The sequence below is a fragment of the Mus musculus genome, chromosome 18 (genome assembly GCF_000001635.26).
Source record: "Mus musculus strain C57BL/6J chromosome 18, GRCm38.p6 C57BL/6J".
NCBI lineage: Eukaryota > Metazoa > Chordata > Mammalia > Rodentia > Muridae > Mus > Mus musculus.
Genome location: NC_000084.6, coordinates 5,281,650 through 5,308,965, shown reverse-complemented (window position 1 = coordinate 5,308,965; position 27,316 = coordinate 5,281,650). Strand labels below are relative to the sequence as shown.

The following is a 27,316-nucleotide window of genomic DNA, read 5'->3' as shown; positions in this document are numbered from 1 at the left end:
AATTGAGTTGGAATTTTGATGGGGATTACATTGAATCTATAGATTGCTTTTGGCAAGATAGCCATTTTTACTATATTGATCCTGCCAATCCATGAGCATGGGAGATCTTTCCATCTTCTGAGTTCTTTAATTTCTTTCTTCAGAGACTTGAAGTTCTTATCATACAGATCTTTCAGTTCCTTAGTTAGAGTCTTGCCAAGGTATTTTATTTTATTTGCGACTATTGAGAAGGGTGTTGTTTCCCTGATTTCTTTCTCAGCCTGTTTATCCTTTGTGTACAGAAAGGCCATTGACTTGTTTGAGTTAATTTTATATCCAGCTACTTCATTGAAGCTGTTTATCAGGTTTAGGAGTTCTCTGGTAGAATTTTTAGGGTCACTTATATATACTATGCAAAAAGTGATATTTTGACTTCTTCCTTTCCAATTTGTATCCCTTGATCTCCTTTTGTTGTCTAGTTGCTCTGGCTAGGACTTCAAGTACAATGTTGAATAGGTAGGGAGAGAGTGGACAGCCTTGTCTAGTCCCTGATTTTAGTGGGATTGCTTCCAGATTCTCTCCATTTACTTTGATGTTGGCTACTGGTTTGCTGTAGATTGCTTTTATCATGTTTAGGTATGGGCCTTGAATTCCTGATCTTTCCAAGGCTTTTATCATGAATGGGTATTGGATTTTGTCAAATGCTTTCTCCGCATCTAACGAGATGAACATGTGGCTTTGGTCTTTGAGTTTGTTTATGTACTGGATTACGTTGATGGATTTACGTATATTGAACCATCCCTGCATCCCTGGGATGAAACCTACTTGGTCAGGATGGATGATTGTTTTGATGTGTTCTTGGATTCGGTTACTGAGAGCTCTATTGAGGATTTTTGCATTGATATTCATAAGGGAAATTGGTCTGAAGTTCTCTCTCTTTGTTGGGTCCATTTTTGGTTTAGGTATCAGAGTAATTGTGGCTTCATAGAATGAATTGGGTAGAGTACCTTCTGTTTCTATTTTGTGGAATAATTTGTGAAGAACTGGGATTAGATCTTCTTTGAAGATCTGATAGAACTCTGCACTAAACCCATCTGGTCCTGGGCTTTTCTTTTGTTGGGAGACTATTAATGACTGCTTCTATTTCTTTAGGGGATATAGGACTGTTTAGATCATTAACCTGATTTTGATTTATCTTTGGTACCTGGTACCTGTCTAGAAACTTGTCCGTTTCATCCAGGTTCTCCAGTTTTGTTGAGTATAGCCTTTTGTAGAAGGATCTGATGGTGTTTTGGATTTCTTCAGGATCTGTTGTTATGTCTCCCCTTTCATTTCTGATTTTGTTAATTAGGATGCTTTCCCTGTGCCCTCTAGTGAGTCTGGCTAAGGGTTTATTTATCTTGTTGATTTTCTCAAAGAACCAGCTCCTTGATTGGTTGATTCTTTGAATAGTTCTTGTTTCCACTTGGTTGATTTCACCCCTGAGTTTGATTATTTCCTGCCATCTACTCCTCTTGGGTAAATTTTCTTCTTTTTGTTCTAGAGCTTTTAGGTGTGTTGTCAAGCTGCTAATGTGTGCTCTCTCTAGTTTCTTTTTGGAGGCACTCAGAGCTATGAGTTTTCCTCTTAGAAATGCTTTCATTTTGTCCCATAAGTTTGGGTATGTTGTAGCTTCATTTTCATTAAACTCCAAAAAGTCCTTAATTTCTTTCTTTATTCCTTCCTTGACCAAGGTATCTTTGAGAAGAGTGTTGTTCAGTTTTCACGTGAATGTTGGCTTTCTATTATTTATTTTGTTGTTGAAGATCAGCCTTAGTCCATGGTGATCTGATAGGATGCATGGGAAAATTTCAATATTTTTGTATATGTTGAGGCTTGTTTTGTGACCAATTATGTGGTCAATTTTGGAGAAGGTGCCATGAGGTGCTGACAAAAAGGTATATCCTTTTGTTTTAGGATAAAATGTTTTGTAGATATCTGTTAGATCCATTTGTTTCATAACTTCTGTTAGTTTCACTGTGTCCCTGTTTAGTTTCTGTTTCCATGATCTGTCCATTGGTGAAAGTGGTATGTTGAAGTCTCCCATTGTGTGAGGTGCAATGTGTGCTTTGAGCTTTACTAAAGTTTCTTTAATGAATGTGGTTGCCCTTGTATTTGGAGCATAGATATTCAGAATTGATAATTCCTCTTGGAGGATTTTACCTTTGATGTGTATGAAGTAAGGCAAGTCTTATAAAAACAACATTTAATTGGGGCTAGCTTACAGTTTCAGAGGTTCAGTCCATTATCACCAAGGTAGGAGCATTGCAGCATCTAGGCAGGCATAGCGCAGGCAGAGCTGAGAGTTCTATGTCTTCATCCAAAGGCTGCTACTGGAAGACTGACTTCCATGCAACTAGGTTGAAGATCTTATACCCACACTCACAGTGACACACCCATTCCAACCAGGTCACACCTATTCCAACAAGGCCACACCTCCAGATGTTGCCACTCCCTGGTCCAAGGATCTACAAACCATCACATGCTCATGGATTGGCAGGATTAATATAGTAAAAATGGTCATGTTGCTAAAAGCAATCTACAGATTCGATGCAATTCCCATCAAAATTCCAACTCAATTCTTCACAGAGTTCGAAAGGGCAATTTGCAAATTCATTTGGAATAACAAAAACCCTAGGATAGCAAAACTATTCTCAACAATAGAAAAATCTCTGGTGGAATCACCAGGCCTGACCTCAAGCTGTACTACAGAGCAGTTGTGATAAAAACTGCGTGGTACTGGTATAGTGACAGACAGGTAGATCAATGGGAGAGAATTGAAAACCCAGAAATGAACCCACGTACCTATGGCCACTTGATCTTTGACAAAGAAGCTAAAACCATCCAGTGGAAAAAAGACAGCATTTTCAACAAATGGTGCTGCCTCAACTGGCGGTTATCATGTAGAAGAATGTGAATTGATCCATTCTTATCTCCTTGTACAAAGCTCAAGTCTACGTGGATGAAAGAACTCCACATAAAACCAGAGACACTGAAACTTATAGAGGAGAAAGTGGGGGAAAATCCTTGAAGATATGGGCACAGGGGAAAATTTCCTCAACAGAACACCAATTGCTTGTGCTGTAAGATCAAGAATTGACAAATGGGACCTCATAAAATTACAAAGAAAAGACACTGTCAATAAGATACAAAGGCCACCAACAGATTGGGAAAGGATCTTTACCAATCCTAAGTCTGATAGGGGAGTCATATCCAATATATACAAAGAGCTCAAGAAGCTGGACTTCAGAAAATCAAATAACCCCATTAAAAATGGGGTACAGAGCTAAACAAAGAATTCTCAACTAAGGAATATCTAATGGCTGAGAAGCAGTACCAGTTACTAGGTAAGCCTGTGGCCTTGTTCTCTGGGGTGTTCCTGCCAGTGACTCTAGGAGACAGTTCTATGCTCAGCACTGGGACTTTTGACTGATGTTTGCTCAGTGGAATCTTTGATGTACTCTGATCTCAGTCCTGTGACTTCAGCAAGTGAACAACTTTGCTTTCTATGTGTGTCACAAGGTTTAAACATGCTTTCTTAGATTTTTCAGAACAGTTGGGAAACCATTTAGGGGAGGAAGGGCTCTTGTCTTGGAGTGGGTGGGAAAAGATGAAGTATGTTAGCAGTTACTAATGGTAACATCATTAAATTATTTCCACATATGAGGCTTATATTAATCATCTTTTGTAGCATATAATTGTGTGACTGGACCACCAAAATGTAAGAAGGAACAGTCTCACCAGAATGCCTGGTCAGGGCAAGGCTGGTAGCAAGAAACTCAGTTTGATGTGGCATTTGTAAAGCCATGGCCATGGAGAGATCGATCTGGCTTTGTTCACTTTTCTCCTGAGACCCTTGCAAATCATTCTTTTTTTTTTTTTTTTTCTGGGACTCCAATTAGATCTAGTAAGTGAAAATGTTGCCTAAGATTCTATGAAGTCAGGAGGAAGAACTCATTTCTTCTTTTAAATAAGGACAATTACAAGAAGGAACATGTGAGTCTTCTAGTTATGCTCTAACATAATACTAGCTAAGCAAGCCTCCTGCAGCTGATCTTCCCCATCATAACACCTGCGAATGGTCTAAGAAGAGAATGACTCATAGGAGTGTTAACAGGTCATCTTTCCATGAACAAATGAGAAAGGATGCTTGTCTTTTCCACTGGGATGTATATTAGGATGGAGGACACTGGGAGCTGGACCCATGGTTGTAATAGGCAGACAGACTGCAGGTCCCACTGGACAGTTTTCTTCTGTGATAAGCTCCTGAGTGCTGGTAAGGACTGTACACCTGAGAGCATTTCACAGAAGCAGTGAAAGGGTGCTCTCTGCGCTGATTTCTTCAGAATTTAACTGATTGTGGTCAGGAACAGGCTTGGCAGAGCTTTCTTTTTTTTGTTGTTTTTGTTTTATTTTGTTTTTGTTCTATATTTTAAATTTCATTGATATTACTAGTCACATGATTATTTTCAGTATGCCCAAACCTTCCATTATTCTTGAATAAGACTGCCCAAGCTTTAAAGCATGTGGAACCAATTTTTTTTAATTAGGTATTTTCCTCATTTACATTTCCAATGCTATCCCAAAAGTCCCCCATACCCTCCCCCCCACTCCCCTACCCACTCACTCCCACTTTTTGGCCCTGGCATTACCCTGTCCTGGAGCATATAAAGTTTGCATGTTCAATGGGCCTCTCTTTCCAGTGATGGCCGACTAGGCCATCTTTTGATACATATGCAGCTAGAGTCAAGAGCTCCGGGGTACTGGTTAGTTCATAATGTTGTTCCACCTATAGGGTTGCAGATCCCTTTAGCTCCTTGTGTACTTTCTCTAGCTCCTCCATTGGGGGCCCTGTGATCCATCCAATAGCTGACTGTGAGCATCCACTTCTGTGTTTGCTCGGCCCCGGCATAAGTGATAAAAATATCACAGTAGTTAAGGAGCTGACACATTGCTGGGCAAATGAAAGCCCCACAGCAGTCACAGGATGATTCTTTTCTTCAAAGAAAGTCTTTGCTCTGGCTGTATCATGAAGGAAGAGCTATCACGAAAGCCTGTCCAGGGCAGCACGGGAAAAAAAGGCTATACTGATTTGGTCATCACATTGAGAACAAAAAAAGCTGGAATCATTTTATTTCCTTGTCTTTCAGGAGCATTTGTGGGAAGTTTTCAGGAGCTGTCTTGTCTTAATAAACAAAGTATGCCAGGAATAAATGCAAAAAAAAGTCAAGTAAAATATGAACTTAGATTAATAGGTACATATGGTTTGCTTTTAAGGTCCAGTTGCATTTGAGGGGCTATGCTAAGAGTGTCTTTGAGTGAGTCCAGCAGGTAAATGTCTGGTATGTGTCATTCAGGTTTGTGTGGCATTTACTCTGGGTTAGGCACTGTGGAATCTTGATAGGTAGAGCAGGGTGAGTAAACAGAATGAATGATGCAGATAGCTTTGCTGTGTTCTTAGAACCCAAGTCTCAAGCACCTATATCTCCTGATTCTGCAAGACATTAGGACTCAGCCTGATAGAATGGAAGAAGTCAACTGCTGGAGGAACCAGAGTTTGATGATTTTTTTGAGGGAGCTACTTGATATTCATCAGGTCCATGGTTTAGCATCTGGGAGAAGAGATTGTTGACACTTGTGCTGTCCATTTTCAAGAAATAAAACTGAAGGCAAAGATGATGTTCATGATGATCGAGGTGCCATGTGCTGCCTACAAATTATATCCAGAATTTATTATTTGAAATGAAGGATGATACCTTATGAGCAACTTCATTTTTTAACTAATCCACAGAAAGGCTCTTCTTGCAATTTAAATACACTTAAAAAGATTATCGAATCTAATTTCTCATGTCCACATTCTTCTTGTGTGTGTGTGAATTTCCTATCTAGCCCAATGTCTTCCTGTCCAAGGCAAAGGCTGGTTTTTCTAGCCATTTTCTGGTGAAATGTTAGTATCTTTTTTGTATTAGAAGGCTTTAATTTATACATCAGATATGTAAATTGATTGATTCAGGGCTAGGCCTATCTGGCAGAGCATGTGTCTTATGTCCATGTCTGAGTCCTAGGAGGCCCACTACTGGCTGCTCTTAGGGAGTGTGCTTTGGTGACCTGTTTTGTTCCTACTTTATGAGCCCAAATCTAGATCATCTGAAGGAAAAGGAAATGGGATGAAAAAGTCAGTTACAGCCTGGAACTAGGAGAGTTAGAATTTTAAAAATCCTCTCCAATACCAATATGATCTAGCCAAGCTGGATTTCAATTTCAAGACATTGAAATTGTTAGGATGGTTTTAAGCAGATATCCTTTAGCCTTTTTATGAAGATTCAAAGATTTGACTTTCTGTGTACGGCTTATTAAATGTAAACATGTACACAACTTAAAGGGAAAGGGGAATCTTTTTATATAGAACTATGTTGATTCATGTTTTCCTGGGCTTTGAAACCCTCCCTCTTCCTTGATCAGATGTGTTCGGTGGATTTTAAACTTCAAAAATTGTAGGGATGGGCCTTTTGTTATAATTGGATACTGTTAATACAGCGTTCATGAGGCCATTAAAAAGATTCCTGAGAGCATGTGTGTAACTGTGAATGGCACGACTCAAAAAGACAGTGGCATTTTAGAAACTGAGGTCCATCAACTATAAATATACTTTTTTAATTGTAAAACTGAGACTAATAATGAAATCAAGAGTTTATAAGTTAAGATACTTCTTTTAGCAAGATGTGCTTTTTAAAGCATTCTAGATGAGACCAAAGTTTTCTTTGACCTTCCATCTTCCCAGAGATCATTTTGCCATTTATTCTTCCAAATCATATAAATATGTGTATGTATGCATGCATGCATGCACGCGCATGCGCATGCACATGCACACACACACACACACACACATCCATGGAACAGCAATTTTGCTTTTCCATAAATGGTTATAGGAGACCAGACTACATCAATTGATGCTTTATTTTAATATGATCATTTGTTCTGCTTTGATTTTCCTACTCTTGATATCACTAGTAGCATTTGGCATCTATTATGAGGTCCCTATGTACTAGGGCAGGAAACTTAGCATTTTTCATAGAGTTTAGTCTGCATAAAAACCTTGAGATGTGGTAAAATTCCACTTTCAACTTTCATTACCTTGCCATAGTAATGCCTGAAGCTTTGCACCTTAAGACTAAAACATTTAGGTTTGTTGTTGTTCGAAAGAACATCTTTTAGAAGTTGTTAAGACGAGAGCGTCTTGTTCCTTGTGTACTATGACCTTTGTCAGGTCCGTGGAATCCAGTGTATGGTGGACTAGCGAGGCTAGAATAGGAAGGCTGAGATTCAGGAATGAGGAGGCAGCATGCCTTGTTCTATCTAGGGAAGAGTACAACCCTGGACATTTCCTCAGTTGAGAAGCCTGTGCCTGTGATTATATCCTTATTTTGGAAACAGTTGTAGGGAGTATAAGGCCAATGTGAAGGAAGTTTGCTTCTAAAGGTCCCTTTTGCTGTGGGCCTTAGTTGCATTGGTTTGAGGAAGGTCTTCGATGGGAACTCTGAATGGTTAGAGGAACTGTTGGGAGGGAGTGGTGTTTGATTGGCAAAGGAGGAAAGTGCTTCTGTGTAGCTGGTTTGGGATAGTTTGGTTGAGGATAGTTCAACATTCCATGAAAAGAACTTTTAGTGAGTGGGCTAGTTGTCAGAAATGTCGAACTCCCCTCTGCTGTTTAACCAACAACAGACTTTGAGAAAGCCTTGTTAAACTGTGTTAACCATGTGATAGTAATATTCATTTCATGAGTGACCATGAGATTACATGAATCATTACTAAAATCTGTGCAACAGAGCCAGTAGCTGGTGGCATTCTTGTCTGGCCATTGCCCAACTTGTCAAGGCTTTCTGAAGTGCCTCTGCTGCTGATAGCCCCATGAGAGGACTGGTCCTGCTTGCTTTCATGCTTTGCTACTCAGAAAAGTTACTGTATGGTTCCATTATCCTCAGAGTAGAAAAAGAAGCATAGTTGTTGTGTCTTTTAACAAATTCCAAACATCAGTTACATCTCAGAGTTTCTTCTGGCTGATGGTTAGGACCATCCACAGTAACACTCAACAGGAGGAGAAAGTATGTAAGTTCCACTGAACAGCCTCTTGATGTTTACTCTTCAAGATTAAAAAAAAAAACAGTACTGTTTATTGAAATGTGTCAGTAAATCTGTTGTGATAGAACACTGGAAAAGTCCAGTTGTCTTGTTTGTTTGTTTGTTTTGTTATAATTATTAACTTGTTTTAAAATCTCTAGTAATAGTCAAGAGTGGCCGGTGGCTTTTGTGATAATAGATCAGCACATGCCCTAAAGTGGTGGTGAGTGCCAACATCTGGAGAACAGGCCTGTTCCCACTGCCGATGGAGCTTGCTTGGGTTGCATGTGTGCAGCTCAGGGTCCATATTCTAAGTAAGGATCAGCACCCTGGGAAAAGACGAGCCCCCTTGGCTTGGCTATGCTCTTGACATTACATGTCTGAGAGCTGGTACTAAAGAAATTGGCAGTTATTTACAACACCCAAGAAGCCCATGTCTCCATCTCACTTGCTACTTTGAATCTCATTGTGCCATTGTTTGGAAAAGTATGGATATAAGAAAAACCTTTGTGGGCCTTGCAGGAGGCACTTTGCTATGGAAAAACTCTTTTGATTTTATGCTTACTCTTCTGGCTAGTTGTTGTGACACTCCTTGGTGGTTTGCTTTGGCATGTCCTTATTCACTTTTAGGTTTGGTTTGCCTGCTTTTCATAGCATATCATCTATCCTAAAGTTAAATCAGTGATAAAAGTGCCATCTTCTTTCAGAGGGTCTGAGGAGTTCCATTTGGTATTTAAGGATGTTCATTTGGAAACAGCCTTTTTTTTTTCCTATTTTTTTGTCTCTACTATCTGAAGAATGTGTGTTTGTGCATATTTTGCTCAATTGGTATCATTTTGTTGCACCTGTCCCTGTAAACTGAGCACTTCCTTTTTGCCAAGAGCAGGTACACTGAGAAGAGATGCCAGTGAGCTATCTACAACCTGCTGGGCCATGACCTGCTGGGCCACATCTTCTTTATCAAATTATATAGAATGTTTAAACTTTTTTAGTTAAGCTACTCTTTAAAAACCATTTATAATCAGCTGAACTGTCAAGCTGGCTTAGAATATTGAAGAAACTTTTACATAAGAGTATAGAAAGGATGGAATAAAAATGTCTGATTTGCTAGCATATTATTTATTATGGAAAGAATGCTTTCCCCAAAGACTTACTGGGAGCAAGATGTTTAACTGTCAGCCAGGGAGGAAACCCTTGGTCAGCTTTCAGGTTCCATGTTTCTCCACTTGTGAGGAGCCTGCCAGCTCTCCCATCCTCCCTCCCCACCCACTCTTCTCATTTCTCTTGGATAAAGGCAGTGATACTGTACATATGTGGCAGTTAGAATTAAAGGCCAATGTCTGTTTTCTAGAACAGCATCATGTCAAGTCATTATAAATTTATGCTCTGCTCTGATGTATATGGATAAAATGCCTTCTCTTTCCTGTGTGCTCTGCTCCTGGCTTGTGTATGTTCAGGCAGTAGGACTCCATTTATCACAGGCGGTAGGAAGAGGCTCAAAGACATGAAAGGGTTACTGTTCACATTTCCTGTGCAGCTCCCTCTGATCTTCCTAAGCTGTAATTCCTTCACAATATTAAATGTTCCCAGGCTCCTTTAACCTTCTGGCCTGCTTGCACTGGCCAAGTTTGTCCCAGGTGATTGTGTAGGCGAACAACCTCCTGTTTGAAGAGTAGCAAATGCTTTCTCTGTGAGACAGGCCATGCTCTCTGCTTTACAGTCCCAGAAGGAATCCTGTGATTTAAACAACAGAATAGTAACATACTCATTTTTCTCCTTTTATTGGATATTTTCTTTATTTACATTTCAAATGTTACCCCCTTTCCAGGTCTTCTCTCCAGAAACCCCATCCCATCACCCCTTTCCCAGCCTCTATAAGGTTTCTGCTCCACCGATCTACCCACTCCTGCCTTCCGGCCCTGGCATTTCCCTACACTGGAGCATTGAACCCCTTAAGCCCAAGGGCCACTCCTCCAACAATGCTACTTATGCCACCAGAGCCGTGGGTCCCTCCATATGTACCCTTTGGTTGGTGATCCAGTCTCCAGGAGCTCTGGGTGTTCTGGCCAGTTGACACTTGCCCCCCACCCCCCGCCGCCACCCCATGGGGCTGCAAACCCCCTCAGCTCCTTCAGTCCTTTCTCCAACTCTCCATTAGGGACCCCTTGCTCAGTCTAGTGGTTGGCTGCAAGCATCTGAGCATCTGCCTCTGTATTTGTCAGGCTTTGGCAGAGCCTGAGATAGCCATAGCAGGCTTCCATCAGCAAGCACTTCCCAGCATCCACAAAATCGTCCTGCTTTGGTGACTGTATATGGGATGGATCCCCAGGTGCGACAGTCTCTGGATGGCCTTTCCTTCAGTCTCTGCTCTGTACTTTGTCTCCATATTTCCTCCCTTGAGTATGTTGTTCCCCCTTCTAAGAAGCACTGAAGCATCCATACTTTGGTCTTCCTTCTTCTTGAGCTTCATATGGTCTGTGAATTGTATCTTGGGTATCTTGAACTGCAGTTTACACTTCTACCATTGACAAATCAACTGTTGGGTATTCTGAGCAAACATCTACTTATCAGTGAGTGTATACCATGTGTGTTCTTTTGTGATTGGGTTACCTCACTCAGGATGATATTTTCAAGTTCCATCCATTTGCCTGTAAGTTTCATGAAGTCATTGCTTTCAATAGCTGAGTAGTATTCCATTGTGTAAACGTACAATTTCTGTATCCATTCCTCTGTTGAGGGACACCTGGGTATTATAAATAAGGCTGCTATGAACATAGTGGAGCATGTGTTCTTATTACATGTTGGAGCATCTCCTGGGTATATGCCCAGGAGTGGTATAGCTGGGCCCTCCGGTAGTACTATGTCCAATTTTCTGAGGAACCACCAGACTGATTTCCAGAGTGGTTGTACCAGCTTGCAATCCAACCAACCAACAATGGAGGTGTTCCTCTTTCTCCACATCCTCGCCAGCATCTGCTGTCACCTGAGTTTTTGATCTTAGCCATTATGATTGGTGTGAGGTAGAATCTCAGGGTTGTTTTGATTTGCATTTCCCTCATGACTAAGGATGTTGAACTTTACTTTAGGTGCTTCCCGGCCATTCCAGTTTCCTCAGTTGAAAATTTTGTTTAGCTCTGTACCCCATTTTTAATAGCACTGTTTGGCTCTGTGGAGTCTAACTTCTTGAGTTCTTTGTATATATTGGATATTAGCCCTCTATCAGATGTAGGATTGGTAAAGATAAAACTAGTATCTAACAAGTGTGTTTGTTGTCAAATTAACTCTGTCCAGATTTTGTTCTGCTGATCCTGATCTAATGATGTTGTGTTTTAGATTTGATATTCTTCTTCTTAAAACCACTCTAGAAAAATGGGTTTTAATTCTGAAGGAGCACATTTGGACTTCCCATCATACTTTTAGCCAGTTATTCAGTCAGTCATCTGAAGTTGTATCAGATTCAAAGTGGCAACACTTCTAATTTTTTTAACAGTTCAGAATAATATGTACTTCCTACTTTTTCTCTAGTTTAAAAGTATACAGCAGCCTATTTTGAAATCTTATTTTTAAATACATGTGTTATTATGGTCAACATGTTTTCTATCTTTGCCTTTCTATCTTTTACTTTAGAAGAATTGTAATGCCATGAAGTCTAAATGTGTCCACAAGACAGCAAGCACCTGTGACCATTCTGTGACTAGGACATAGTTTTCTTGTCATACTGACTCTCACTGCTTATAGCAGGTCTTCGTTCTCTTTCAGCATTCTGGAAACTGAGGAATTGAGGACAGAAGTTAAGGCAAAGGAGTTTGTAGGATGATGCCAGTTTGTTGTCACCCTGGCAAAGACAGCTACTTACAATGTGACGAACTGTTTGTAATACCCCTTACTCACAGTGGTGCAGTTTTATGTGGAGGAGGCTAGCTGAGTTTTTAGATTTACTGTGTTTGCATCTTCAGTGAATCAATAAGGATGCTCAGTGTTTCTCATTTGTCTTTAGTTCTTTGGTGTAATATGAAGCCTCTTACATAATGGATATGAGTAAAAACTTCTTTTGAATGGTACTATAAATTGCCACTTGTAGATCCTTGATCCATAACTGTATGCTTATGTATGTTTCTTAATCTGCTGCCCTCGCCATTTCTGTTAGCATCAACTGGTAGCTACTATTCAGAATCCTCTTTCCATGAAACAGTTAACTCCATCCCAGCATTCTGTACCCCAAATTGTTAGGTGGTCTGTATCTTACTTGCCTAGTCGAGATATTGCTCTGTCACAGAAAATACGTTACTTCACATACAACCTATAAACATTGCCCAGGCTATGAGAAAATTCACCATTTTCACAGTAGAAAGCATAAATTCCTCCCAAGGACTAACTGTTTTTAGGGAAAACATTGAATAGCAATACCAGTAAATCAGCAGGTATTGGCTGGATGCTAATGTGAGCATTGTGCCTCCCAATGTTGGTTCTAAAGATTTCTTAGATCTTTCAGTAACTGATCCAGTCCAAAGGTAACCAACCTAAAGTAAATTAGGTCTGATTATGTGCAAAGTGAGAGGCTGAGGCTAGGGGAAGTCATTTGAGCTGAGATTAGAGAGTGGTGAAAGATTTGTAGAGGAAATGGGAATAGGACATGAAACAAACAGTTGTGGTCTGGATTTAAAGAAGTGGGAGGTCATTTATATGCAGGGGGCAGTTACTCCCTGCTCCACTGTCCAGTAGAGACTTTTCTCCGCTCGGCTACATACGTTTTGTTCCCTTGCAATAGATTGCAGAGAAGCCTCTGCCCAGGACATACAACAGCTCCTTTAGCTACCCATCGGATTGGTTCAGTTCACTGTCTCCTTTCTAGTTAAACATTTCAGCAGAAAACTAGGAAGAAATATTGAAGAGTTAATATTTATGAGTACAGAAAGGCACATCTAACCTCACTAGTAAGATCAATTGCATACAGCTGAGTGAAGTCTTGGTTTGAATTTGAAGAGGAAAAAAAGTATTTCTAAATTCACTATTTTTGCATATATGTGTAGCTGAAGTCATTAAATATAATTTCCTAGGATTTTTTTTCACTTCTGAAAGGTTCTTTCATGAAGCAATTATTATATTAGTCTCACAAAATATTTAGTCCTACTTTGTGGTTTTGTAAAACAAATTTAGTTTTTTAATTTTTTTTTCTCTTGAAACCCTTGGTGCCCAGTGTATTTAATTTTAGCATCAGACTTTGCAGATGGATGTTTCTGTCACTTGGCCACAGGAAAAGCAGCACAGAAACCACACTGGACTCTCACACTGAAGACATACTTGGACAATCTGCAGCTTTGGTTTCTAGGGTGGCTGCGAGCAGTGAGGTCACATGGCCTTTGCTTACATCTGGATATCCCTATTGTCCAACTGCATGTGTTGCTGCCAGTGAGATGTGAACCACCCACACTGTTTTGTAAAGATCTGGAGTCTTTTCAAGATATTACATGGTATTCCACAATTAAAGGGTTTGTTAGCTAATTTTAGGGAATTTGAGAGTAATCACAGTGTACATTTGTATTTGTTATAGCCCAGTATTTCCTGTATTTGAGCTTGGACACACCTACTCTACCCTTCTAATTTCTTTCCTTTCTTCTTTAAAAATTCGTATTAAAATCTCCTGTAGTGTTGGATTTGAAGTCTCTCACACACACTGTATATATGCACACACTGCACATGTATGCATATACACATAATGTCATTAAAGTCTGATGCCATATTGCTCTCAAGAATAAGCAGTTAGTGGCAGGTTGAGGTAGTAGAAGATAGGTTTTTTTTTTGTTTGTTTGTTTGGTTGGTTAGTTGGTGGGTTGGTGGGTTTTGTTCTTTTTACTATTAATATGTCTGTTTCTATGTTTTTTCCTTTAGTATAAACTCCTTTTGTAATCTTAAGAACAAAAAACAAGAAAAGTTTTACTTACTTAAAACTTTCATAAATATTAGCCCACTCTGTCATCTGGAAAGTCACTTTGTTTATAAAATGCTAAGATTTATAAAGGACTGTTTTAGAAATCATTTTGTCATATGCAGTAAAGGAAATCTAATGAAGTTCCTATCTCATGCTATGATACCATTGTATCCTCTACATGCAACTTTGTGGCTGCTGTCAACATGCTGTGCTCTTCGCTGCTTGGATGTTCATCAGAGGGTATGGGAGTTGTGTCTTACTGTGTCTGTCTTCCCACCTATTACGGTGGTTGGAATCCAGCAGGCACTCCTTCAGGGTGGACCACAGGAGAGATACATCTACAGCCATTCCTAAGGGAATATCTTAATGCTGGTCGCTGTCACATCATTTGGGGATTTTTGTTTGTTTGTTTGGTCTTATATAACTTACTAAATTTGTACTTTGACAAAATTTTATATGCATATAGTATATTATGATTACTGTCATCCCCAGCTTCCCAAAATCCTCATAAGTCTTCCACCTCTCTCTTCGAGTACCTTTCTGCCATTCATATTGTTTTGTTTTGTGACTCACTGAGTTTAACTGGAATCAGTTGTACTATAGGTTAGTATTAGGGTTCTTTAATTGAGCATAACTTACAGAGTGTACACCACACACACACACACACACACACACACACACACACACACACACAAACACACACAGGATTTATTAAAATGGCTTACAGGCTCTGGTCTAGCTAGCCCAACAATAGATATCTACCAATGGAAGGTCCAAAAACCCAGTAGTTGTTTAGTCCAGGAATCTGCATGTCTCAGCTGAGCTTCTGTATATCTGATAATTCCAAAGAAGTAGGCTCTAATACCAGTGAAGGAATGGACCTACTAGCAAGAGCAAGCAGGCAAAGAGACCAAGCCTCCTTCTACCATATTCTTTATATAGACTGCTAGCAAAAAGTATCGCCCAGATTGAAGGTGGATGGATCTTATCCACTTATCAGTGAGTGCATACCATATATGTTCTCATAGCCTCTTTTAAATTAATTGTTGTTACCTGCATATATATATATATATATATACATATATATGCATATACATACATGCATATATACATATATATTTCTAAATATAACCTGCTCAGTATGTTTTCAGGACTGACCATTTGGTGTTATATAACCAAAAATAATTTTAAAATATAGCTTAATAAGTTTTTATTTTGTATCTGTCCTAAGAAAATATTTTAATTGACAATTATAAATACACATGTTATGGTTTAGTAATTCTACACCTTTCTTCAAATATCCCATTCATAGATGCTTTTTTCTTTCATTGCCTTCGTGAAATTTTCTTCTAAGATTACAAGTGACCATTGAGTTCATCTCAGACTGCTTTTTTCCATGATGATGAGACAGGGCAGGACACCTCATTCTTTTGCCTTTCTTTCCTTGTGGAATCTCATCCTCAGATAATAAACTATTTATAAGATGAACAAACACTAACTCAGATCAGTGAGAGCAGTCACAGAGACCATTCTGAAGTTGACCTTTCAAGTGTCTGATTGTGGATGTCTGTTGATCTGGAGTTCTAGAACAGCTTCTTTAAGGTTATAGTTAATGGCTCAGGTTAGAAAGAAAGTCTATTACAGTCCAGATTACCTGTGTTTGTCACTGTGTAACAAAGTTGGTGGTAGTTCCATTTGTGTGTCTGGGGTATTGATGGGGTCACTAATCTAGTTCCCACTTTGAAAGACAGCTTTTTTTTTTTTTTTTAGGTTTGTAGAACATAATTTTAATATTTTCAACTGTTAATAGTCAACAAACAGAATAATTATTTTAAGATATATTTCATTGTTATGTCTCCATTTTCATTTCTGATTTTATTAATTTGGATACTGTCTCAGTGCCCTCTGGTTAGTTAGATTTATCTATCTTGTTGATTTTCTCAAAGAACCAGCTACTGGTTTTTTTGATCCTTTGTATAGTTCTTTTTGTTTCTATTTGGTTGATTTCAGCCCTGAGTTTGATTATCTCGTGCTGTATACTCCCTTCGGTGTATTTGCTTCTGTTTGTTCTAGAGCTATCAGGTGTGCTGTCAAGTTGCTAGTGTAAGCTCTCTTCGGTTTCTTTTTGAAAGCACTTAGAGCTATGAGTTTTTCTCTTACAACTTCTTGTATCCCATAAGTTTTGGTATGATGCGTCTTCATTTTCATTAAATTCTAAAAAGCCTTTAATTTCTTTATTTCTTCCTTGACCAAGTTATCATTGAGTAGAGCATTGTTCAGCTTCCATGTGTATGTGTGCTTTTTTTTTGGTATTTAAGAACAGCCTTAGTCCTTGGTGATCTGATAGGGTGCATGGGATTATTTCAGTCTTCTTGTATCTGCTGAGGCCTGTTTTGTGACCAATTATATGGTCAATTTTGGAGAAGGTACCATAAGATGCAGAGAAGAAGGCATATAATCTTTTGCTTGATGATGAAGTGTTCTGTAAATATCTGTTAGATCCATGTGGTTCATAACTTCTGTTAGTTTTACTGTCTCTCTGTTTAGTTTCTGTTTCCATGATCAGCTAAGAGTGGGGCGCTGAAGTCACCCACTATTATTGTATGGGATGTGATGTGTGCTTTGAGCTTTAGTAAAGATTCTGTTATGAATGTGGGTGCCCTTGCATTTGGAAAATAGATGTTCAAAATTGAGAGTTCATCTTGGTAGATTTTTCCTTTGACCAATATGAAGTGTCCTTCCTTATCTTTTTTGATGACTTTTGGTGGAAAGTTGACTTTATTCCATATTAGAATGGCTACTCCAGCTTGTTTCTTGGGACCATTTTCTTGGAAAATTGTTTTCCAGTCTTTTACTCTGAGGTAGTGTCAGTCTTTGTCACTGAGATGCAGTTGCTTTATGCAGCAATATTCTGGGTCCTGTTTACATATCCAGTGTGTTAGTCTATATATTTTTGGAAAATTGAGTCCATTGATGTTAAGAGATACTAAGGAAAAGTGATTTTTGCTTCCTGTTATTTTTGTTGTTAGAGGTGGAATTATGTTTGTGTGACTATCTTAGGTTTGTTGAAAGATTACTTTCTTGCTTTTACTAGGGTGTACTTTCCCTCCTTGTGTTGGTGTTTTCCATCAGTTACCCTTTGTAGGGCTGGATATATGGAAAGATAGTGTGTAAATTTGGTTTTGTCATGGAATATCTTGGTTTCTCAATCTATGGTAATTGAGAGTTTTACTGGGTATAGTAGCCTGGGCTGGCATTTGTGTTCTGTTAGGATCTGTATATCATCTGCCCAGGATCTTCTGGCTTTCATAGTCTCTGGTGAGAAGTCTGGTATAATTGTGATAGGTCTGCCTTTATATGTTACTTGACCTTTTTCCCTTATTGTATTTATACTAGCTGGTTTTGTGTCAACTTGACACAAGCTGGAGTTATCGCAGAGAAAGGAGCTTCAGTTGAGAAAATGCCTTCATGAGATTCAGCTGTAAGGCATTTTCTCAATTAGGGATCAAGGGAGCGATGGCCTTTTGCTGTTGATACCATCTCTGGGCTGGTAGTGTTGGGTTCTATAAGATAGCAAGCTGAGCAAGCCAGAGGAAGCAAACCAGTAAGTAACATCCCTCCATGGCCTCTGCATCAGCTCTTGCTTCCTGATCTGCTTGAGTTCCAGTCCTGACTTCCTTTGGTGATGAACAGCAGTGTGGAAGTGTAAACTAAATATACCCTATCCTCCCCAACTTGCATCTTGGTCATGATGTTTTGTGCAGGAATAGAAACCCTGACTAAGACAGCTTTTAGTATTCTTTCTTTGCTTAGTGCATTTAGTGTTTTGATTTTTTTTGTGATGGGAGGAATTTCTTTTCTGATCCAGTCTATTTGGAGCTCTGTAGGCTTCTTGTATGTTTATGGTCATCTCTTTCTTTAGGTTAGGGAAGTTTTCTTCTATAATTTTGTTGAAGATATTTACTGGCCATTCAAGTTGGGTATCTTCACTCTCTTCTATATACGTATTATCCTTAGGTTTTGTCTTCTCATTGTGTCCTGGATTTCCTGGACGTTTTGGGTTAGGAGATTTTTTCATTTTGAATTTTCTTTGACTGTTGTGTCAATATTTTCTATGGAATCTTCTGCACCTGAGTTTCTCTCTTCTATCTCTTGTATTCTGTTGGTGATGCTTACATCTATGACTCCTGATCTCTTTCCTAGGTTTTCTAACTCCAGGGTTATCTCCCTTTGTGATTTCTTTGTTTCTACTTCAATTTTTAGATCTTGGATGATTTTGTTCATTTCCTTTGCCTGTTGTTTGATTGTGTTTTCCTGTAATTCTTTCAGGGATTTTTGTGTTTCCTTTTGAAGGGTTTCTAGCTGTTTACCTATGTTCTCCTGTATTTCTTAAAGAGAGCTATTTATATCCTTCTTAAAGTCCTCTATCACCATCATGAGAAGTGATTTTAGATCCAAATCTTGCTTTTCAAGTGTGATGGGGTGCAGGACTTGCTAGGTTTGGGTTCTGATGATGCCAAGTAACCTTGGTTTCTGTTGCTTATGCTCTTATGCTTGCCTCCCATCATCTGATTATGTCTAGTGTTACCTGCTCTCGCTTTATCTGACTGGCACCTGTCCTGGTTGTGGCAGAACTCCTCAGAGTTCAGCTGTCTCTGTGAGTCTGGGATCCTGAGATCCTGGGCATGTCAGAGCTCCTGGGAGTCAGGCTGCCTCTGGGACCCTGAGATCCTGGTGTGACCAAGCTCCTGTGATCCTGTGGTTCTGGGTATGTTAGAGTGTCTGCGGGTGGAGCTTCTTCTGGGTGTTGTGGGACTGGCTGTGGGCTTAGCGCCCAAGGTCTGCTCAGGCCACCAGTGCAGACAGAAAGGAAGCTGTGAAGGACATCTTTAGTGAAGGTTTTTTTTTTTTTTTTTAAATGGTTTACTTCTATTGCAATTGTGCCAATTTCTTCTCATTTTGACTATTGCAGTATCAGAAGAGATTCCCTGCCTATGGACTCCTCTCAAAGCATCTCACATGTATTCCATTATTTAAATAATCAAATTCATTTAGATAGTGCATATTTACATATGCATGTAAATGTAGGGTTTTTATGTGAGTGCCTGTATGCATATGTGTGGAGGCAAGGAGAAGACATCACGTGTTCTGTTATCACTTTTCACCTTATTCCTTTGAGACAGGCTCTCTTATTGAATCTGTAGCAGCCAATAAGCCCAGGTTATAGGCACACATATATGCACTTGTCCAGCTTCTTACATGAGTACTTGGATGCAAACATGCATATGCAGTACATTTTCTTAGCTTCTGAGCAATTTTCTCCAGTCCAATACCCATGCTTTTAAAATATAAACTTAAATGACTCCTGCTGAAAACTTTTGTGGCTTACTGTAGGTATAAATTGAAGCCTCATGAGCTGCATCTAGTATCTAATTCCTTAAAAAAAACAATTTAGTATTTAAATTTTTAATATGATCTCAGACCAAAATTCTCTGTTAATATCCTATCAGCCTCCCAGTGTCCATCTCTATCATCTTCCCAGGGTGAAGAACCTTCGCACACTTTTTCATAGTAATTAACTCTAAAGTCCCAGAAAGTCTCGTATTATTTGTAACATTTAATGGACCTACCTCAGTGGGATTTTTTTCTTGCTTGTCTTATTTGGAGGGCTATGAGTTTCTTGAAAACAGGAACTAATAGTGTGGTATTCCCATGTTAACCAGGACAGTGACTAGAGTTCAGATCTTGTGTACCTTTGAAATACTTTTTAAAACCAAGTGAAGTGAAATAAATGAATGAGAATATTTTATTTTAGGTTCTTTGGATGCCTAGTATAAAGGATGGCAGTTTTATAGTACTTCATATAATTTTTATTACTTTTCAGGTGCAATCATCTAATTAGTTTCTGTAAGCTACCTATCAATTCTTTGTGTTTTAACACTTCTATTATATTTGCTTTCAGATAAAGATGGATGTCATGCATTATTCAGTATGGAAGTTTCAGAAGTTAGAAGACATTTGCTAAATCAAGTTACTTCACGTAAGTCTTAGCCCCAGCTCAAGACTGAGTTAAAAGCAAAAAATAAAGGTGACTGACACCTATGCCATTTTGTGACTCTCACATGTCTCAAAGTACCTGGTTCTCTTATATGTGAAATCCTTCTTGGGAAATGGTACATCAATAACTTCTTAAATCCATCAGGCTATTTTTTTTTATTACATGATACTTGTGCGCTTTCGATTTCTGTGGTGGTTTCTGCTAAACCAGACTTGCTGCTTCCTCTATCTTAAGTCTCATATATATCAATTTTCTGTTGTAGTAAAACATCATAATGAAGACAACTTATGCAAGAAAGTGTGTACTTTGACTTATGGTTCCATAGGGTTAGAGTCCATGACAGCAAGGTAGAAGCAATAGGCAAGCATGCAGGCTGGAACAGTGTCTTAGTTAGGGTTTTACTGCTGTGAACAGACACTATGACCAAGGCAAGTCTTATAAAAGAAAAAAACCCAACATTTAATTGGGGCTGGCTTACAGGTTCAGAGGTTCAGTCCATTATCATCAAGGTGGGAGCATGGCAGCATCCAGGCAGGCATGGCACAGGCGGAGCTGAGAGTTCTACATCTTCATCCAAAGGCTGCTAGTGGAAGACTGATTTCCAGGCAACTAGGGTGAGGATCTAAAGCCCGCACCCACAGTGACACACATACTCCAACCAGGTCCCACCTATTCCAACAAGGCCACACCTCTAAATTGTGCCACTCCTTGGCTCAAGAATATACAAACCATCACAAGCAGGAAGCTGAGAGTTCACACCTTTACCAGAAGCATGAATCAAAGAGAGGGAGAGAGAGAGAGCAAGTGCATGAGCATACTGAGAATGGTGTGAAGTTTTAAAACCTCAGAGCCCCCCACCCCCAACTAACTACCATATCATGTACAACCGTGAAGTTTTAGCTTCCAGTTGGAAGCACTGGATCTTTCTTCTTGTTCTCTCTGCTGTTTGTATCAAATGTTTGTTTTCATTCCTGTGTTTTACCATGTGCTTTTTTCTTATTTATATTTGCTCTCCTCCATCCTAGGTTATAAGGTTACAAGATCTTGCCTAATATTTGTCTCCCCTAACATTTAACATAGCCTTAATAGTGTCTAGTAAAACTCGATTAGCACACTAAGAATGTCCTTGGCCCTCTGGTGTTCATTCTTATGGATGTTGACCCATGTTCATGGCAGCTAGTTATTTTTGTTATGCTCTCCTGGCTGTTTCCTTAGCTTAGGAAAATACTGTGCAGGTACAGTCAGCCCCAACTTCGTAAATACTCTTTATGAACCCATAAATTCATGTCTAATCTGTTGTTTGGAATGCAGAGGGCATTTTACACACACACACACACACACACACACACACACACACACACACACACACTCACAGGACCTGTTAGCAGTGGTGCTCTAACTCTAGGCAGCTGCCATGTGCTGTGCTATTCTGTGGAGAAGCTGTACCTCTGTGCCTCGAAGGCTGTAGAGATGGGTCAGGAACTTTATGGGCTGAGCTGGAGCTCTGGTAGTCATTCTGACTACTCTTCCTTTAGTGCAACTTGGAGACTGTGTCATAGACACTGAACTATAGGCTCCTGACACTCTAAACCAGTGTTATCAACCTGTGGGTCAATGCTCCTTTGAGGGGTGTTGAGCAACTCTTTCACAGAGGTTGCATATCATACATCCTACATAGTAGATACTTACATCATGATTCGTAACAGTAGCAAAATCATAGTTATGAAGTAGCAATGAAATAACTTTATGGTTGGAAGTCACCGCAACCTATATAAAGAGTCACAGCATTAGGAACGTTAAGAGTCACTGCTCTGAACTGAGCGAGAAGTACTCTGGCTCTCTGGTCCTCCCCACGGTGATTAGAATGGGCTCAGCTTACATGAGAGGGCCGTTTTAAGCAGGTGTAGAAAGATGAAGAGCTGTTTCACTATCCCTTTCTGCTCATCTATACAGCATAACACATATGCATGGGAAATATATAAACATGGAAATCTATCTATAGTGAAAACACATTAATAGCTATCACACTTATACTTTACATCACATCACTCTTTGTGAACAAGTGATTATCATTTCTACATTGATATAGCAATGCTTCTAGTGAAGAAAAACATGTCACTGTGTGCATAAACAGTCTTGAGGTTGACAGCTTAGGTTGTCAGACTGAAAAATCACTTCATAAATTTAAGAGAATTTAATTTATTCAGTGTTAATTTAATTCATTAAGTGTTACGCACACGAGTACCTGGCTTATGCTTAATACTATTGTCAAAGCTAGAGGTTAGGGAACAAAAGAATGAACAAAAGATGCTAGAGAAGGTTTATCTTCCCCAGGGGCCTGAAATCAAGGCTCAAGGTGTTAAAGAAGCACCCTCAGTGAAACAGTGTCATTGCCATAACAGATTTTATCAAGAAATGAGAGGAGTTAGGATGCTCAGAATGGCAATCCCATTGAGGTTCCCATGTTTCTAAAGACAGTGGCAGATTCCTCTGGCTTTCAGAGGAATCGGGGAGCTCTAAGGAGAGTTAGGGAAGACATAACTAAGGGGATAGTTGGCCTGAATAGAGAATAGCAGCTGACACCACTGTCTGGGACAGAAGAGTTAGCTTCTGTTGGGGAGATTAATTGGGAAAATAGCTTAAGAGCTTCAGTCTTGGCAGTTCGTGAGTGTCACCCAGATTTCATAAAGCTCCAAGTCTCAGAATCTTACCTCAGAACTGTTAAATAAGTTCCCTACTAGTTTTGATATTCAGCTAAGGTAGAAAACTCCTAGATTTGAAGTATTGGCCAAACTCAGGAGATCCATCAATGCCCTGCCAAGGAGCTGGGTCTCTCTGTCCCTCTGGCAGTGGGGAGTTAACCCTCAGAGGTTTTTTCAGTGGTTAGCATGATCAAGTTAGAGTTTACCAAAATCAGTTGATTATTCAAGTACATCTGAATGGAAGAGAAGTAAGAAAAAGCTTGACTTAGACTTTGTGGTGGTCTGAGAAAAGGAGAGGATTCACACTGGAAAGTATACTTGGATATATGGGAGTTGGTGATATCACCCTTGACCCCAATACAGTTTGTTTCATAAACCGATTATACAGCCTCACTCTTGTTAATTTGATCTCCGGCAACTTCAGCAGTAATTTCAGCCAGTTTGCATTTAATAAAAGGAGACCGTTACATGTACATGTCTAACTCATAATATTAAGTGAGGTTATGTGTATGAGGAATATGACCTTCAACGTAGTCATTATAAAGCATTTAATAACCTTCCACATATGCAGTAACACAGCCTTTGTCCTGCAGGATCACTTCAGAGGTCAGAGTTACATGTATAAGTAGTTGTTGGCATACTGTTCTCCAGCAGTAAGTTGAAATTTGAAGCAGTGTTCTAAGTCATGCTATGCATTTTAATGGTTTTTTTAGTTAGTTAAATTGGGTAATCAGTTACTTTTCTGATGACAGATCTGTGTTTGATTCCCAACCTTAACACCTATCCTCCTCATGCATATGCTTCCCTCCCTGCACATGTGTGTGCTTAGTGCAGCCCCTCTAGCTAATCACTTGCTTGTGTCAGTCACAAACGCCCCGGGTCCATCCTTGTGCAAGGGTATATGTGAGCAGAAGAGTGGGTTCTTACCGAAACCAGAAGTTCAGGTCTCTTGGGTCCTTAGCAGATCTGGTATTGACTCTTGCTGTGGCCTCATAGCTGCTTTAGTACACCCACATTCAGTGTTCCCCAGACTGTCCTATGGTAGAACATTTCTGTGCTCTTTGTTTTTTATTGTTTACCTTAAAGACTGTGAGCAGATGAGAGTAAATCCAAGGCATGAAGTTTTGATGTGATTCCCCCTTCTTTATAAAGGTTCAGCATGGGTGCTAATGAGGTGACTCAGTGGGGAAGTGCTTCCCTGGGGAGCATGAGGACCTGAGTGTGGATCTCCAGCACCCAAGTAAATATGAGCCGCCTGTCATTTCAGTGTGTGAGAGGCAGAGAGGGGATTCCCTAGCAAGCTGGCTAGCTCGTGGTCTCAAACAGAGAATATATGTTCAAGAACGAGACCCTACCTCAGTGAACAGTGAAGAGTGATCACGGAAGACCTCTGCCTCTGCATGTGCTACTGGGAGCTTTCTGACTGTTAACGAGTTTATTTATGTTTCATCAATATTGCCATACTTTTTGAGTTGCTTCTGTAATAGATATTTAGGTTCTCACTTGACAGTTGACTTACTGGGATCTGATAGAGAGGGAGGAAATGCGGCAGAATGTTTTTTTATCCAGGGCCCAATCAGTGCAGTTCGTATGGGTTTTGTCATAGAACTCAATTTCCCAAACAAGGAAATGGGATTTCTGAAACACAGAGTCAAGGCAACAACAGAAACTAGTTTTGGTTACAGGTTAATCTGTCTGAATAGCCTGGTCTTATAACTTTATGATTTTACCTATAAGGGAATATAATGTAAGGGACTGACTTAGAATCCAGAGAGTTGAGCAAGGCTTTACTCTGTCACTAACAAGCTTGAGGATGTTCTGTAAAACTCCCTCAAACCCTATCTGTCACCCTGTATCGTCTGTACTGTGCTGTATTTATTGACCAACTTGGGTGTTGTGAGAAGAATGAGCTAAGGAGAGTCACGAGGGCTTTAGAGGGAGGAAAAGCATTAGCAGTTTGAGAGAATTTTAATTCAAGCAGGAAAATAAATGACTAAAACCAAACAAAAATAGAAGAAAAATACTAATGAATGCATACATTAAGATGATTTGAGAGTCTGGGAAAGTAGCTCAGTCAGTATGGTGCTTGCTATGTAAACCTGAGCCCTAACCCTGAGGACAGGGGAGACAGGAAAATCCCTGTGCTTACAGATAGGCCAGTCTAGCCTAATTAGCAAGACTAAGGTTCACTGAGCATTGAGAGATCCTATCTCAAAAATAATAGCAGCCACCACAACCACAACAAACAAGATAGACAGCTCCTAAGCAACAATATCTGATGTTACCCTGTAGCATTACACTGTACAAACACACATGTGCACACTCACAGAGAGAGAGAGAGAGAGAGAGAGGGAGAGAGAGAGAGAGAGAGAATTTATGTAGATTTTATGGAATTTTATTTTTATTAGTGCTACAAACTTTCCAAAACTAGTGTTGGTTAATATTGCATGTTCCCAGCATTAGTGAACCAGAATATATTGCTATGCTTTTACCACTCTCTGGTCAGAGTGTATCTTGACAGTTCATTCCGTATTTCTTGCCATTTGTCAGAAGCACCATTAGCACCCATGCCACATTAACTAGGTCTGAATTCTGGTATCTGCTCATTGCCAGTGAGGATAGTAAGGTTCTAAGTCGCAGTATGATATACTGGAGTAGAGGTGATGTCCTCAGTCTCTGAACTGCTGTGCCTGAAATTTGAAGGTTCAGAACAGAGTCAACTTTTGTAACTGTTTTCACAAAATTGCTTTCAAGAATGTTTTTAGGTTTCTGGGAAACTTTAATGATTTACAGGATAGAATACACTGAAAGATAGTTACAGCTGTTCTAATCCATTCATGCTCTTTTCAGGTATACATGAAAGAGGTGAGAAATTTGGGGCACCCATTACATTGTAAGGGCAGTGTTAGGAATGGAATGGTAGTGATCCTGAGACATGCCAAGGTCATGCCTGAGACTTAAACAAAACCTGTACCTGATTAAGATTCAGTCTCCATTTGGGTACTGGGCTAGTTTAAGCTACCTTTAAAAATAAAGGGAACTCAGTTGTTCATATAACTTTGGTTTCCACAGGTACATCTGGCTTCAGATATGGTTGAAACCAGGAACTTAAATGATCTCATCTGGACTCTTTCAGCTCTATTGGTTGCTTTACAGTTTTTCAGACAGGATTCCACTAACCGCTCAAGATTGTCATTCTTTGAATTTAGCAACATAAACAGAAAGATAGCTTGCAGGTCATATTTCCTGCTGTCTACCCCAGTATCCTGTGTATGACTCTTCCAAAAGTCAAGGTTACCTGGGAAGGACATACACTAGTAGGGCAGCCTGGCTCATGTTCCCCAGTGACTACGAACCATGCTGAATCTCACAGCATGGAAGGGACCAAAGGACTTTCTTCCCTAGAAAATCTGAACTACAGAAAATTAGACAATGTGGAGATTAGAAACAGTAGGACCAAGTGATTTCTCTCTATTTGAAACATGTTACACACACACACACACACACACACACACACACACACACACACACACACACACACGTAGTGTTGCACACAAAGGATTCTGAAAAGAAGAAATAAGAGATGTTTAACATCATTAACCAGATGGAAATATCCAAAAGAGACAACAGGCTTTACAATTGATTTACCTGTTTTCATGACAGGAATTTGAAGTAGGAAAGCCTGGGTTCGTTCATTCTCGTTCTCTCTCTCTCTCTCTCTCTCTCTCTCTCTCTCTCTCTCTCTCTCTCTCTCTCTTTCTCTCTCTCTCTCTCTTCCTCTCTCTCCCTCCCTCCCTCTCTCTCTCCTTCTCCCCCATCTCTCTCTCTTTCTGTCTCTCTCTCTCTCTCTCTCTCTCTCAATCTCTCTCTCTCTCTCTCTCTCTCTCTCTCTCTCTCTCTCTCTCTCTCTCTCACACACACACACACACACACACACACACACACACAGTCCAGTCATTATCCCCTTCCCAGTCTGTCCTCTGACAGTTCCTCATTCCATTCCTCCTCCCCCAGTCTCAAAGAGACTCATCCATACCTTCACCCCTCCAGGCCTCCCCAGGTCCTGGGGCCTCAATGTCTCTTGAGGGTTAGATGCAACTTCTCTTACTGAGGCCAGAGCAGGCAGTCCTCTGCTGCATATGTGTCAGGGGCCTCTTATCAGCTAGTGTATGCTGCCTGGTTGGTGACTCAGTGTCTGAGAGATCTCAGGGGTCCAGGTTAGTTCAGACTGCTGGTCTTCCTGTGGGGTCGGCCTCCTCCACAACTTCCAACCCTTTCCCTAGTTCAACCACAGGGGTCACCAACTTCTGTCCATTTGTAGGGTGTAAGTATCTGCATCTGTCTCGGTCAGCTACTTGTTGGGCCTCACAGAGGACAGCCATGCTAGGCTCCTGTCTGTAAGTACAACATAACATCAGTAATAGTCCCTTGAGCTGGACCCCTTTGAGATGGGCTGGTCACCTCCTTTCCCTTAGTCTCTTCTCCATTTTT

General features: G+C 40.0%; 1 protein-coding gene across 4 annotated transcripts in view; it reads left to right on the top strand.

Annotated features, from left to right (window-relative positions):
• Positions 1-27,316, top strand: part of Zfp438 (zinc finger protein 438) — a 124,800-nt gene that overhangs the window by 25,861 nt on the left and 71,623 nt on the right. For all 4 annotated transcript variants that reach the window (XM_030250451.1, XM_030250450.1, NM_001360447.1 and 1 more), the window contains exon 2: positions 20,028-20,105. The gene's annotated coding sequence lies outside the window, so the exon portion shown is untranslated. The remainder of the gene's footprint in view (positions 1-20,027; positions 20,106-27,316) is intronic.